Source organism: Phascolarctos cinereus, unplaced genomic scaffold (assembly GCF_003287225.1).
Source record: "Phascolarctos cinereus isolate Bilbo 61053 unplaced genomic scaffold, phaCin_HiC Scaffold_1;HRSCAF=81, whole genome shotgun sequence".
NCBI classification, from domain to species: Eukaryota; Metazoa; Chordata; class Mammalia; order Diprotodontia; family Phascolarctidae; genus Phascolarctos; species Phascolarctos cinereus.
In genome coordinates, this window is record NW_027555514.1 from 18870443 (window position 1) to 18883194 (window position 12752).

The window sequence follows — 12752 nt, forward strand, 5'->3', positions numbered from 1 at the left end:
TTTCTTTTTTTGGATTTAAATTCAAAATGAATAAAATTTTTTAAAAAAATAAACATTTTTTAAAAAGGAAGCTTACATGCCATCACTATATATATTTACCTGTAGTCTTTCCTGAATCATATTTTCTCATGAGAACCCAGCCCTGCCATGCTACATCCTGGGCTATCTTCACTCTGTGTGCCAGCCTCCGCCTCTGACCTCTGGAACTCAAAGCTCCTTATGCCCCCTCCCCTCAGACCCTGATTGGCTTTTGATTGACCAGCATTCACTGTGTCTAGCCTGGACCCAGACCCACCATGTCAGTTCCTCGCCATCTTCAAGCAATGAGTTCATCCAATAGTCTTCCTTTCTGCCCTTGTCCAACCCTACCTCTGAGAAAAGTAATCAAATCATCACTACCATTGCTGGAAAGAACTTGTTAATCAATTACGCTATGACCCTATGGCCATCCTTATGACTTCTTTGTCTAAAGACTCCTCCCTGACCACCATTCTGCTCTAGGTATTGTCTTCTCCCCATGAGAACAGAAGAACAGGGGCCATCTTGCTAGCTTGAATTTGTCTCCACAATGCTTAATGCAATGCTTGGCACACAGTAAGCACTTAATACATGCTCATTCATTCATTCTTTATTCATTCATTCATTCATTCATGTCAACAAGAATGAACATGGGTTGGACTAGACAAGTGGAACTGTGGCCATTTGCCCTTTTGCCCCACAGCACAACCCCTTTTGCCCCACAGCTGTGGAAAATAAAGATATAAGCCAGAAGTCTATTGCAGACACAAAGCCACCATCTGCTTAATTAAATTGGGATGAATGTTAGGGTTCTATAAAGAACCTCCAAATGACAGGATTGCCTGTACCTATTTGCAAATAAGGCGTACTATTCTGGCGTGGTATCTCTCCCCGCCCTCCCCCCCCACCTCCTTTTTTAGCCAGATACTGTCACATTTTAATGATGGATTATGGACATGGTTTTTTGGCAGCCCATTGCAGCAAGCATGATTCCACACTTATTTCCTTTTAATCAGAAGATACAAAGGCTTATAGATACATGGCTCTATGCCCAACAAGAGTTAGATAAAGCTTTAGAAAGTAGGATGTGGTAAGGCAATACATATAGAGGGTTTTTTTCTTTTTGGATGGAGTGCAGATATGCTTTTACTGTTATAAGATAGTTTATCTTTTGTTTTGCTTTAGTGGGTGTTTTTGCACCTGTTGGTGGGTGTTTATAATAAAATGCAAAGCTAGCCAGTGTGGCATATGCAACTAATTCCATAATATATACCAATCTGCATCAGTGTCATTTAAAATTGCAAATTAAACATTTTTTCCACCAAACTAGTAATATAATCTCTTGATGTCATAAATATGAAAGTAACATGTTATTTATATAGTCGTGATGTCAGGAAGACATTATTTAAGTCCTTAATGGGATCAGAGGCTTAGCACACAGGAAATATTTTTTTCTATATATTTCCTGCATCTGTTTTACCAAGTTTAATCATTTTAATTGCAGTTTCTTTTTTGTTTTTTAAAATAAGACTATAACTCTCAGGCAGCTATTGCATCTTCTTTTTGGCAAGCAGAGGAATAATATAATGGGGTGGAGATGTCAGGTATCATTGAAGGAATGAAGCTGCAGCCTGTTGTCTCTCTTTTTATTCGTTGTAGACTTATTTTCCCTTTATCACAGAAACCTTGTCTTTCAGTCCCAGAGGGCTTTTCTTTTGAAAGCAAGGAAACAAAAGACTATATTGATTTTTTTTCTTTAACCAAAGTTTCCTTTGGATTTATCCTCAAGAGTCATTCTTACATTCTTGGGACCTAATTCTCCCTGGAGATAGTTTCTTATTTAGTGGAATGCCTTGGGTGAGAGGGTTAAGTGGTTAATTGATATGTGATAATTGATGACTCAAAAATCTGGCTGAATCACACGTTTTAATGATGATAGCTATGGGGCAGCTAGGTGGCACAGTGGATAGAGCACCAGCCCTGAAGTCAGGAGGATCTGAGTTCAAATCCAGCCTCAAACCAAACACTTGACACTAGCTTGTGTGACCCTGGCAAGTCATTTAACTCCGATTGCAAGAAAGAAAGAAAAGAAAGAAAATAGCTGGCATTGATATAGTGTTTTAAGGTTCCCAATGAACTTTTCACATTTGATCCTCAGAACAACCCTGGGAAGTCTGTGCTATTGTTATCCCAGATGAAGAAACTAAGGCTGAAATAGGTTAAGCAATTCACCCAGGGTTGCACAGCTAGAATAATGATGATAATGATGAAGATGACAATGATAATGATAATGGTGATGGTGGTGGTGGTGGTGGTGGTGGTAACTGACGACAATGATGATGATGATGACAATGAAAACCATCCAATGATAACTAACATTTATATATCACTTACTATATGCCAGTACTGTGCTAAGTGCTTTACAATTATTAACTCCTTTGAGCTTTGCAGCAACTCTAGGAAGTTGGTGCTATTATTATCCTTATTTTACAGATGAGGAAACTGAGGTAAATAGAAGGTTAAGTGACTTGCTAAGGGTCACACAACTAGGAAATATCTGAAGCTAGATTTGAAGTCGGGTCTTTCACACTCCAGGTCCAGTGCTCTAACCACTATACCACCTGGTAGCATAGGTAATAAATAGTGTAAAAGTCACAGGATGCCTAAGGCTTAGTGCTATAGAAAAAGTTAGGGATCAGCTGATCCAAACCCCTTGATTTACAGTTGAGAAGACTGACGCCGAGCAGGGGTAGAGGGATTTCTCCATGGTCATTTATAGGTAGTGAATGACTCATTTGGGATTAGAAGCCAAGTCTCCTGATGTCAAGACCAGGGCTCTTTCCCATTGTTCATGCTCTATCAGCCCAGAGAGGCAGGGGTAAATTTCATCTGTGGATTAAAAAAGAGAGAGAGAGAGAGACACAGAGAGAGAGCTTGAAAGCACATTCAAGACTAGGGTTTGGCCTCCATATGTGTGGCTGTGAGCCATCGATCAGTTGTATAAACAGCTCCTGGTGGCTGATTTACAGAGTGGTCCCCATCTCCAAAGGGGTCGTCATTCACCCTGGTGGCAGAGGAGTGAGTGATGGCAGCTGTAGTCCAGAAGGAGAGGTTGGTGAGAACACGGCCCAGGAGGATCCGGTGCCTCCAACATGAAAAGATAAGGCAACGCCAGGCTCCCATCTGGATGGGCCTCTTGGGTTAGAGCCAGCACCAAGAGGACAAAGCTCTTCTCTCTTTCCTTCAGGGCTGGAGGATAGCTGGAGCTTTTCAGTGGCAAGAGCTAGACTCGGTGCAGAAAGTCCCTATGAAAGAATGAGTGAAAACTGGTCATCTTTCATCATCGTCTCTGGCCTCCATGAATGCCTCTGTGTGCATTGTGCTGGCCACTGGACCCGGAACCCACAGAACTGGAAGGGGCTTCAGTGGCCCGCTGACTGACCCAAGCTGGACAAGAAATGTGGTCATCCAGCCTCCACTGAAGACCTCCAGTGAAGAGGAACCCACCAGTCAGTCAGTCAGTCAACAAACATTTATTAAGCTCTATGTGCCAGGCACTGTGCTAAGCATTGGGGACACAAGGAAAGGCCAAAACGCCACCTCTTGAGGCAGCTCAAGCCACTGTTCCAACACTCTCATAATTAGAAAGAAAGCTTTTCCTTACTCAAAGACACCAAACTGGCCTCCCTTGAAGCTCTGGACCTGTGCTCCTGGATCGCTTCCATTCAAGCTCTTGCCCTGTCCTGGTGCTTCTTGAAACCAGGCTTTTTTTCCCTACAGGTACCACTTCTCTTGGCCCCCTCCCCAAGGCAGACTGTTCTCCTCTCCCACCTCAAACACACAAAGCCAGGAAGACAAGTTGGCATCTTCCTTGCTGCTCACTCTATTTCTACCCACCTCCACCCCCCCCAATCACTTAGCCACCATCTCTCCTTTCAAACCTCTTGTCCACAGTGTTGCTGTCATCTATGAAGCCTTACATCACTCTCTTGCAATGAGTTCAGTACCTGGCTCACAGCCTGCTTCTTCACCAGAACCTCTGCCCCTGGGAACACCTCAGTCTCCCAATCCCTCTACCTTCTCAGTTCCCATGACCTTAGCCATGCACAGGAGTGCTCATACCTTAGATTCTCCTCCAATGCCATGCTAACTCGACCGAACTTGCCCTGGGGCCAGCTCTGCTGGCTATCTTAAGGAAGGTAGCCCAAAGTGGGATGACCCCTCTCTGGGGGAGTCTTCAAGCAATATCTGGATGACCACTTGCTGGGTATGTTGTAGAAGGGATTATTGTTCAGTCCTTTTGGCCTGCATGACCATTTCTCAGATGCTGTGATCTTAGTTGTTTGTGGGCCCAGTATGTGGTCTACCTTGCCAGGATTGTCATGCATCCAGAAAAACCCCCCAAGTTTAGAAGTCATCCAGGATGGTATTCAGCCAGTTTTATAGCTAGTAGACAAGCAATTTTTAAAAAAAAATTATAGGACCCCAGAGCTGATAAGTCACAACTAATGACTTGTCGGTATCTTCTGAATGATCAGTGCCACTGTTATGTCTTAGTGTGGAAAAATTCTCTCTCTGGAAGCTAGAATAAAACTGTGTTCTGAAAGCACAGGATGATGGACTTTTTTGGTTCTATTGTTCCTTTGTGGATCTTAATTACTCATCACAGAAAGACCCACACAGCCTCGAAGAAGCCCCAGTCATAGGAAACAACCTTAACTCTGACATGCATCTCTTCTGGGTTTTTGCTCCCATTGTTTTAAATAAATAGCTGCAACCATACAGAGCCCCTAGAGACAGCCACTGACATGAAAGAAGCCCTATCTAGCTACTCTGTGTTGTTTCCCTGCCAACTTCCCAACTCATCTTCCTCCTTCAAACACAGATGATTTCTGTGCTATCACTTGGGCTACCTGTGTGGCCTTGGGTACATCATCTAAACTTCTCTGTGCCTCAGTTTCCTCATCTGTAAAAAGAGAAGCTTGGATTAGGTAACCTCTAAGTTTCCTTCCTTCTCTCACTCTATGCTCCTGTAATCTAGACCAAGGTCCCTAACTTGGGGTCCATGAACTTGTTTCGTTAATTCGGCCATTCTAACTCTAAACGGATGATGCTGTGATTTTATGACCACCTCACCAATTACTTCCTCCCCTCCCCCGATCTCTGCCTCAGGTGTCCCATCCTCCAAAGGGGAATTAAAACTCCTGGGAAATGGGATGGGGGACTGGTCAAGCAGCCAAGAGTGCTGCATGACCTGATCAATCGGCAGGAATTAAGCACATAATGTGGGCCTGACACTGTGCCAGGTACTGAGAATATAACAGTTCCTTCCCCCCAAAGCACTTACATTCTATCAGGAGAGAGATGTACAACCAGGAATAGATTCGAAGCATTAGGAAGGCAAATGCCAGCTACCTGTGGTGGTGGTTGTGGGGGGAAGGCTTCAGGCTGAAGACGGTGATTGAGCTGAACTTTGAGGGGAGAGAAGGCGATGAGGAGGAAGAGCATCCCAGGCATGGGGAAGAATCCAGGCATGGGATTCAGGGATGCAGGAGATGGAAGCCTGTTTGTGACATATAACAAGAGCATAGAGTGCGTGAGGGAATGAACAGGTGTACGAAGTCTGGCAAGGTGGGAGGGGACCAGACTGTAAAGAGGTGTAAGTGTCAAATACAAGAATCTGGATTTGATTCTGGAGATAATGGGGAGCCCCTGAGTTTATTGAGCAGGGGAGTGATGTGGTCAGATCTATGTTTCAGGAGTACTCCTTTGGTGGCTCAGTGGAGGAGGAACTGGAAACGGGAGAGACTGGAAGCAGAAAGACTGATTAGGAAGCTGTTGCAATAGTTCAGACGAGAGGGGATGAAGCTCTAAACCTGCCTAGTGGTTGAACTCAGGAAGACCTGAGTTCAAATGTGCCCTCAGATACTTACTACCTGGGTGACCCTGGGCAAGTCATTTAACCCCTGTTTGTCTCAGTTTCTTCAACTGTAAAATGGAAATAATAAGAGCACCTACCTCCCAGGGTTATTTGAGGATTAAAGACACTTGTAAAGTGCTTGGCACATAGCAGGCACTGCATAAATGCTATTATCATTATAATTTTTATTATCATTTACAGTGAGACTGATTTGTTCATGTCATAGCAATAGGGTCAGTCAGAGACTCTTTTAATGCTCTCCTCATTACACTGCATTTTCCCCCCCTCCAACCTTGTTGATTGTCTGTTTGATTGTACTTCTTAAAAAATTTATTTATTTTTATTTTTTAATTTTTTAAATTTAAAAAAAATTTTTTTTCTTTTGATCTTACTTTCTGAATGGCTGCTCCCTAACCCTTCCCTAAATTTCTGCCTTCCCCTCTCCAGGCTATGATAATAATATAGAAAGTCATGCTAATGTTTCAAGTTACTGGCCATATGGGTGATTGTACACATAGGACCAGATGGAGGCATCATCAGGCTCATTTCTAGACTTAGAATTCATCACCAAAGGACAAGCATGAAGCAGTGATCCTATTGGTCAGAGCTGCATTTTAAATCCAGCGACAAGACACAAGAAATCTTGATCAACCACTTACTGTACTCAGAGCACTGTGCTAGGCTCTAGGGAGATACCACATTTAAATGAGACATGGCTCTGCCTGCAAGAAAGTTCCATTCTGACTGGGAGACTTGGGCAATGGAGACAGGGAACAGGGCATCTTATTTGGAGTCAGCTTCCAATAATGTCTTTGACATGGTAACTTGTCTAGGTCTCAGTTTCTCAGCTATAAAATGAAGGCATTGGACTAGGTCTCCTCCAAGGGCCAACCCTTCCAGCTCTAACTCCTGTGATCCATATAGGAAGAGAAGAGCCCCACGAGCAAAATCATAGCAATAAAAATACTTTCCCCTTACATAGTATTTTAAGGTTTACGAAGCACTTTTGTCACCATAATGCTGTGAGGTGGGTAGTAGGAATATTATACCCATTTTAGAAATGGGGAAATTGAATCTCAGAGGGATTAATTGACTTGCCTGAAGACCTATGTAAATTTCAGAGTGAGAACTTGAACCCAATCCTCTGACTGAATGACTCACTCCCACCTTAAAAAGTCAGAAAGTTGACTAGAAGATAATGAAGGGAGTAGAGAAGGTGGGATAAAAGACATAGGAGAAGAACCAAGGAAATGTCTCAGAAGCCAAGGAGAGAGAGACATCCAGAAGCATAGTATAGCCATTTAAAAAAAAGTTATTGGACTTGACAATGAGGATGTCACTGATGATCTGTTAGAGAACAGTGTCCATAGGGGTGCGAGCCTTAGTGGAAGATGTTGGGGAAGAGAGTAGGTGGTATGGAAGGGAAGGCATGGAGTACAGGCAGTCTCCTCCTAAATGAACTTCCATCCTGGACCCAGAGTTATTGGAAGGGATTTGGGAAGCCCTATGTACTTTCCCCATCTCATTAAATCACTCAGTATGATAAATGAGCAAATACACCCTCTATAGACTGAATAAATAAAATGTCTCGTAAGTATGTGAAGGGCTTCCTTCCACCCCTCTCCGCCCAGCTCTCTTAGAGGTGATCTGTGACCTTTTAATCATCAGATTAAACTCGTTCCCCATCTTTATCCTTCTCAGCCTCTCCATTTCATATATGTGCAGATGCTATTGTGATAAAGGTACATGTAGGATCAAAATCATCTCATCCCATTTGGTCCCAACACATTTGTCAGGTGAGAATACATCTCAGTCAATAGACTTTAGACTAAGTGCAAAAAGTACTTGAAAACCATTGGATGACCTGTAATGATATTGCAAGGAAGTCTCTTTTATGTGTGTGAGAGACTTGGTAAGGCCTTGTGAAGTTTTATAAAGCCAGAGAGCTACTGAGAACCAGATCTATTCGAGCAAGTAGAAAGAATTTATTCCAGCTAAACCTTTGAGGAAGCATTGATTGGGGTTGGGGAGAAGAGAAGAGCAGATCCCTAGGTCTCAGAGTTAGTCTTGATTTCTTCTCTCTCCCTCTCTGCTGCCCACCCCTCACCTTGACTGGAAGAGGACCTTGTGAAACTCAAAGGTCTGGAGGGCTTACCATCTTTCCACGAGGGTCCTAGCAACATCCTGGAAACAGTTGATTTCAATGTCTGCATTGGGACCCAAGCACAGACTGGACAAATTTTCACAGGTCTACAAAGAGTGAAGCAGAAAACCATACCAGGTAGATAGTCACCAAACCTTTAAGTGCCTCTTACATGCCAGACATCAAGCCTAAAAGGAGCATCTTCAAGACTTCTAGGGCCTGGGAGTTACCACTGGACTCTGTATATACCTGAGGGAGAATGTGTCATAGACTTTTTTTGTTTTTGTTTTTGCTAGGCAATGGGGTTAAGTGACCTGCCTAGGGTCATACAGCTAGTTAAGTGTCAAGTGTCTGAGACCGAATTTGAACTCAGGTTCTCCTGACTGCAGGTCCAGTGCTCTATCCACTGTGCCACCTAGCTGCCCTGTCATAGACTTTTGAAGGGAATGTTTTATGTGGACTGTTCTTAATGTATCACCTTAAGTAAATACTCTTTTCTAAAAGCTAATGAGGTCTGGTTCACTAATTGATATCAACTAACAATTATGATGGGAAGCACACTGGTGGGACCTCATAAGCTATATAGCCCTAGAAAATATATAGCACCTCAGGGCCAGAGACCTAAAATGCAGTAACCATACTCTGGGGATCGGGCTCATCAGTGATGACGGGAGTTGGGTTATCTCAGAACATGTGCTACATAAAAGAAAATTCATTTTAAAACATCCCTGAATTCCTGGTAGCTTTTCCTCCTCTATTTTCTCAATCACTGATTGCTGAACAGCACCAATGTAGTGATACAGCGCAACAAAGCATGATAATATCCATAGCAAGAAGTCACATAGATCCAGGAGTGTCTGCAGATGACAGAAACCTCAGCTGTTCCACATGCTCAGCTCTCTGCGGTTCTCTCACTATGGCTCTTCTCTGCAGCTGGTTCCATGGATTGCTATCTCATAGCTATCATCCTTTTTCCAAAGTCTCCTCTTTCATTCCCCTGAGTTGCTCATGTCTTGCAATATTTCCACTAGCCTTTTCAAAACATCCCATACTCGTCCTCCTGCCGTGTACTCATACACAACTTTCTGAGGAATATAGTTCCAAAGAGATCATGAGATTCTTGTTTGGTCATGCTCCAGTAATATTTTTAAGTGAGTCCTCGAACTCAGAATAATTGGGTTAGAGTGTTAAGAAGGTTAAAAATTGTTAATGAGCATTTTGAATCAAAGGTTGAATTTAGAGATTATTTTTGCTAATATCACTGTTATAGCATAAAAGAGCCATAAATCCAGAGATGTGAAGAAAACAGATAATTTTGCAATATTTGGGATATACTTCTTTCTTTTTCAAATTTTTATATACACCTTTTTTTTTTTTGCTTTTGGTGAGGCAATTGGGGTTAAGTGACTTGCCCAAGGTCACACAGCTAAGTGTTATGTGTCTGAGGCCAGACTTGAACTTAGGTTCTCCTGACTCCAGGGTTGGTGCTCTATCTACTGCACCACCTAGCTGCCCCTACTTCTTTCTTAAAGATAAAGATGGTGTATTTAGGAAAACAAAAAGAAATATGTAGATTTTTTTTTAATCCAAGGACAGAAACAATATGTTTCCGACCCCTTTTTGTGGATTGATTGTCTTGCTCTGAATGGAGATGAAAGTTAATTTACAAGTTTTAAATAAGGAGTCAGTAATCAAAGGGATTAGAGATCGATTTGGTTTAAAAGCCACTGAGACTTTTCCTAAATTGTTCAAACAAGGTGCTTAAGAGATGAAAATAACCTTCACCAGCAGCATGACATGAGTTAAACATGTGGTTAATGATGAGAGAAGATGACTAGTTTGTAAAATGCGAATCTAAGACTGAGCGAAATATTAATTTCTGTGACATCAATAATGTTTTAATTCAAATGAGCTATCCCAACATAAAACACTCCTAATTATTGTTATACCTTTACTTTCTACTTACCATTGATCTCTGTGGTGTGACTGTATTTGGGGTGCTGGTGCTGATACAGCAGTACCATTTGGGGTCATTACTCAGACCAGGTGCCAATCTCACTCAGGTAATCCCAGAGTAAAAATCGAACTGACTAGTTTGCCTTTTAATCAAATTTTTTTTCTTTTAAGGAAAGAATGAAACACATTAAGATAAATGTTACTTTTATAGGAATATTAACATTCTAACATCCTTTGGTACAGACAATGCTTTTTATATCTAGCCAGGTCCCAGAAAAAAAAAAACACACATTAATTTTTATGAGGTGGTGAATAAGATAATTGCTTATAGGGATAGGTCAGGCTATTAGAGAAGGATTTCAAGGGGGTTCCCCTGAACCTGATCAAAGGGCTCCTGGAGTCCTATCATGGGCCAGACCCTGAATTTTGAAGGGAGTCATTTCTTACACTTCTTCAAGGCAGACCTGGAAGGGATGAAGTTTGAGATTGTTACCATTAGCAGGATCTGAGCTGGAAGTCTGAGGAAATTCAAAGCCTACAGGACCTATCAATGAGGCTGTTTGACTCTGACCTCTGATTTATAAAATCTCCTACTCAGAGGTTAGAATTTGACTCCCCAAGCATTTATTTAGTGTCTGATCTGTTCAAGGTGCTGGTTTTAGCGTCAGAGGACCTTGGTTCAAGTCTCAGCTCTGTTGCTAAGAATCTATGTGACCTTTGGCAAATGACCTAACCTCTCTGGGCTTTCCTGGTCTATAAATTAAGGAGTTTGGACTTGGTGGCCTATAGAGTCTGTCATGATGGATAGAGGGCTGACCAGGTCCAGAAAAACTTGGGTTCAAATTCTATTTCTGATTTATAAAAGGGGTATGACTCTGGTTAAGTCATTTAACTTCTTAGAGATCCCAGACAACACTTATAAGACTCTAAGTTATGAAGGACTCGCTGGTGTGTAACAGGGTTGGTGGGAATTTCCACACAGGAACTCCCTTAGCTAAGTGAAATCATGTATCCAGACCACTATATATACACAGGGTATCCCAAAAGTCTTAATTCAGTTTTAAATTTTAACAGATTAAAGCTGCACAGGACTTTTGGAATATCATATATACACACATACATGCATGAATATGTATATACATATATAGGCAAATGCACATACAAAGCTGTATGTATATATACATGTAGAAGTGCACCTACATGCAAGGTACTAAGACAAAAAAAAAAGCACACAATTGAAGAAGCTTATTTTCCATTAGAGGATACGACATGTAAAAATGAAAGTGAAATGCAAGATAATTGGAGATGGAGTGAGGTCCCAAAGGAAGTGTCAAAGGATTCTAAGAGGTGAAAATGAGTTGGGAATGCATTTTGTACAAGGAGGATAGCCTATGCAAAGGTGTGGAGGTGGGAGATGAGAAACCAAGTTTGGGGTACAGCAAATACATCAGGATAAAATGTAGAATGGATGATGGGGAGAAATATAAAATAAGTTCATAGAGGCAGGCTGGAGCAAGATTGTGAAGGACTTTAAATACTGGGCTGAGGAGTTAATATTTTATCCTAGAGTCTCCCTAGAGGGAGCCATTAAAGATTCCTGAGCAGTGGAATAATGTGGTTGGACATGGGCCTTAGGAAGATAATTTTGGTGGCTGTATGAAGATTGGGATAGAGGAGAAGAGAGAATGGAAACAGGAAGACAATTGCAATAGTTCAAAGGAGAGGTGATTACTAAGTGCCTACTTTGTGCCAGGCATTGCGCTAGGCATTAAGGATACAAAGAGAAAAAAAGTCCCTGCCCTCACGGTGGTTATATTTTTATTGGTGGTAGTGGTGGGGAAGGGAATTTGTATTTATTTACAAGAGTGAGAGATTACAGAGCATACACAAAGTAATTTCAAGAGGTAGAGAGCGTTGATAACTGGGGCTACTAGGAAAGCCCTGAAGTAATAATAGCCAGTGTTTCTGTATCACTTCAAAGCTTGCAAAGCACTTTACAAATATTATCTCATTTAATCCTCACAACAACCCTGGAAATGTTTGTTGCTCAGTTGTTACTCTTCCTGACTCCACTGGGGTTTTTCTCGGCAAAGATACTGGAATGGCTTGTCATTTCCTTCTCCAGCTCATTTTACAGATGAGGAAACTGAGGCAAACAAGGTTAAGGGACTTGCTCCTTAAGAAATGTGCTCAGGTCAAATGCAATAACCATTGTGTGTATGAGCAGCCATTGGTACCTTACGTGGATACTTTACATCTAGAATGTAAAAACACATCTCTAAAGAACAGAAGTCGTTCACATTATGGGCTTTAACTAACAGGCTTGGATTTAAAGAGGATTTCTGCATATTATTCCACAGAATCTCAAATGCCTCAGTCAACTCATGATCATTGGGGCTCATGGAGGGAAGCAGTGGGAAACCCCATAGAGTCATTCAGTGTTTCCAGGCCTGGTACAGGGTTCCAGCTGTATCTCAGAGGAGAGCAGATGGACTGACATCCAGAATGACAGAACCTCCAAGCTGGATGGAAACCCCAGAGCCCATCAGTGCAACTGTACCCCCCAAAAGATGCCATGCCCCCTCATAGTATTACCACAAGCCCTCCTTCAAAGACCTATAGGGAGGGGGAACTCACTACTTCCTGGGGCTGCCCATCCCACTTACAGAGTTCTAATTTTCAGGAAGCTTCTCTTAATGTGGAGCCCAAACCTGC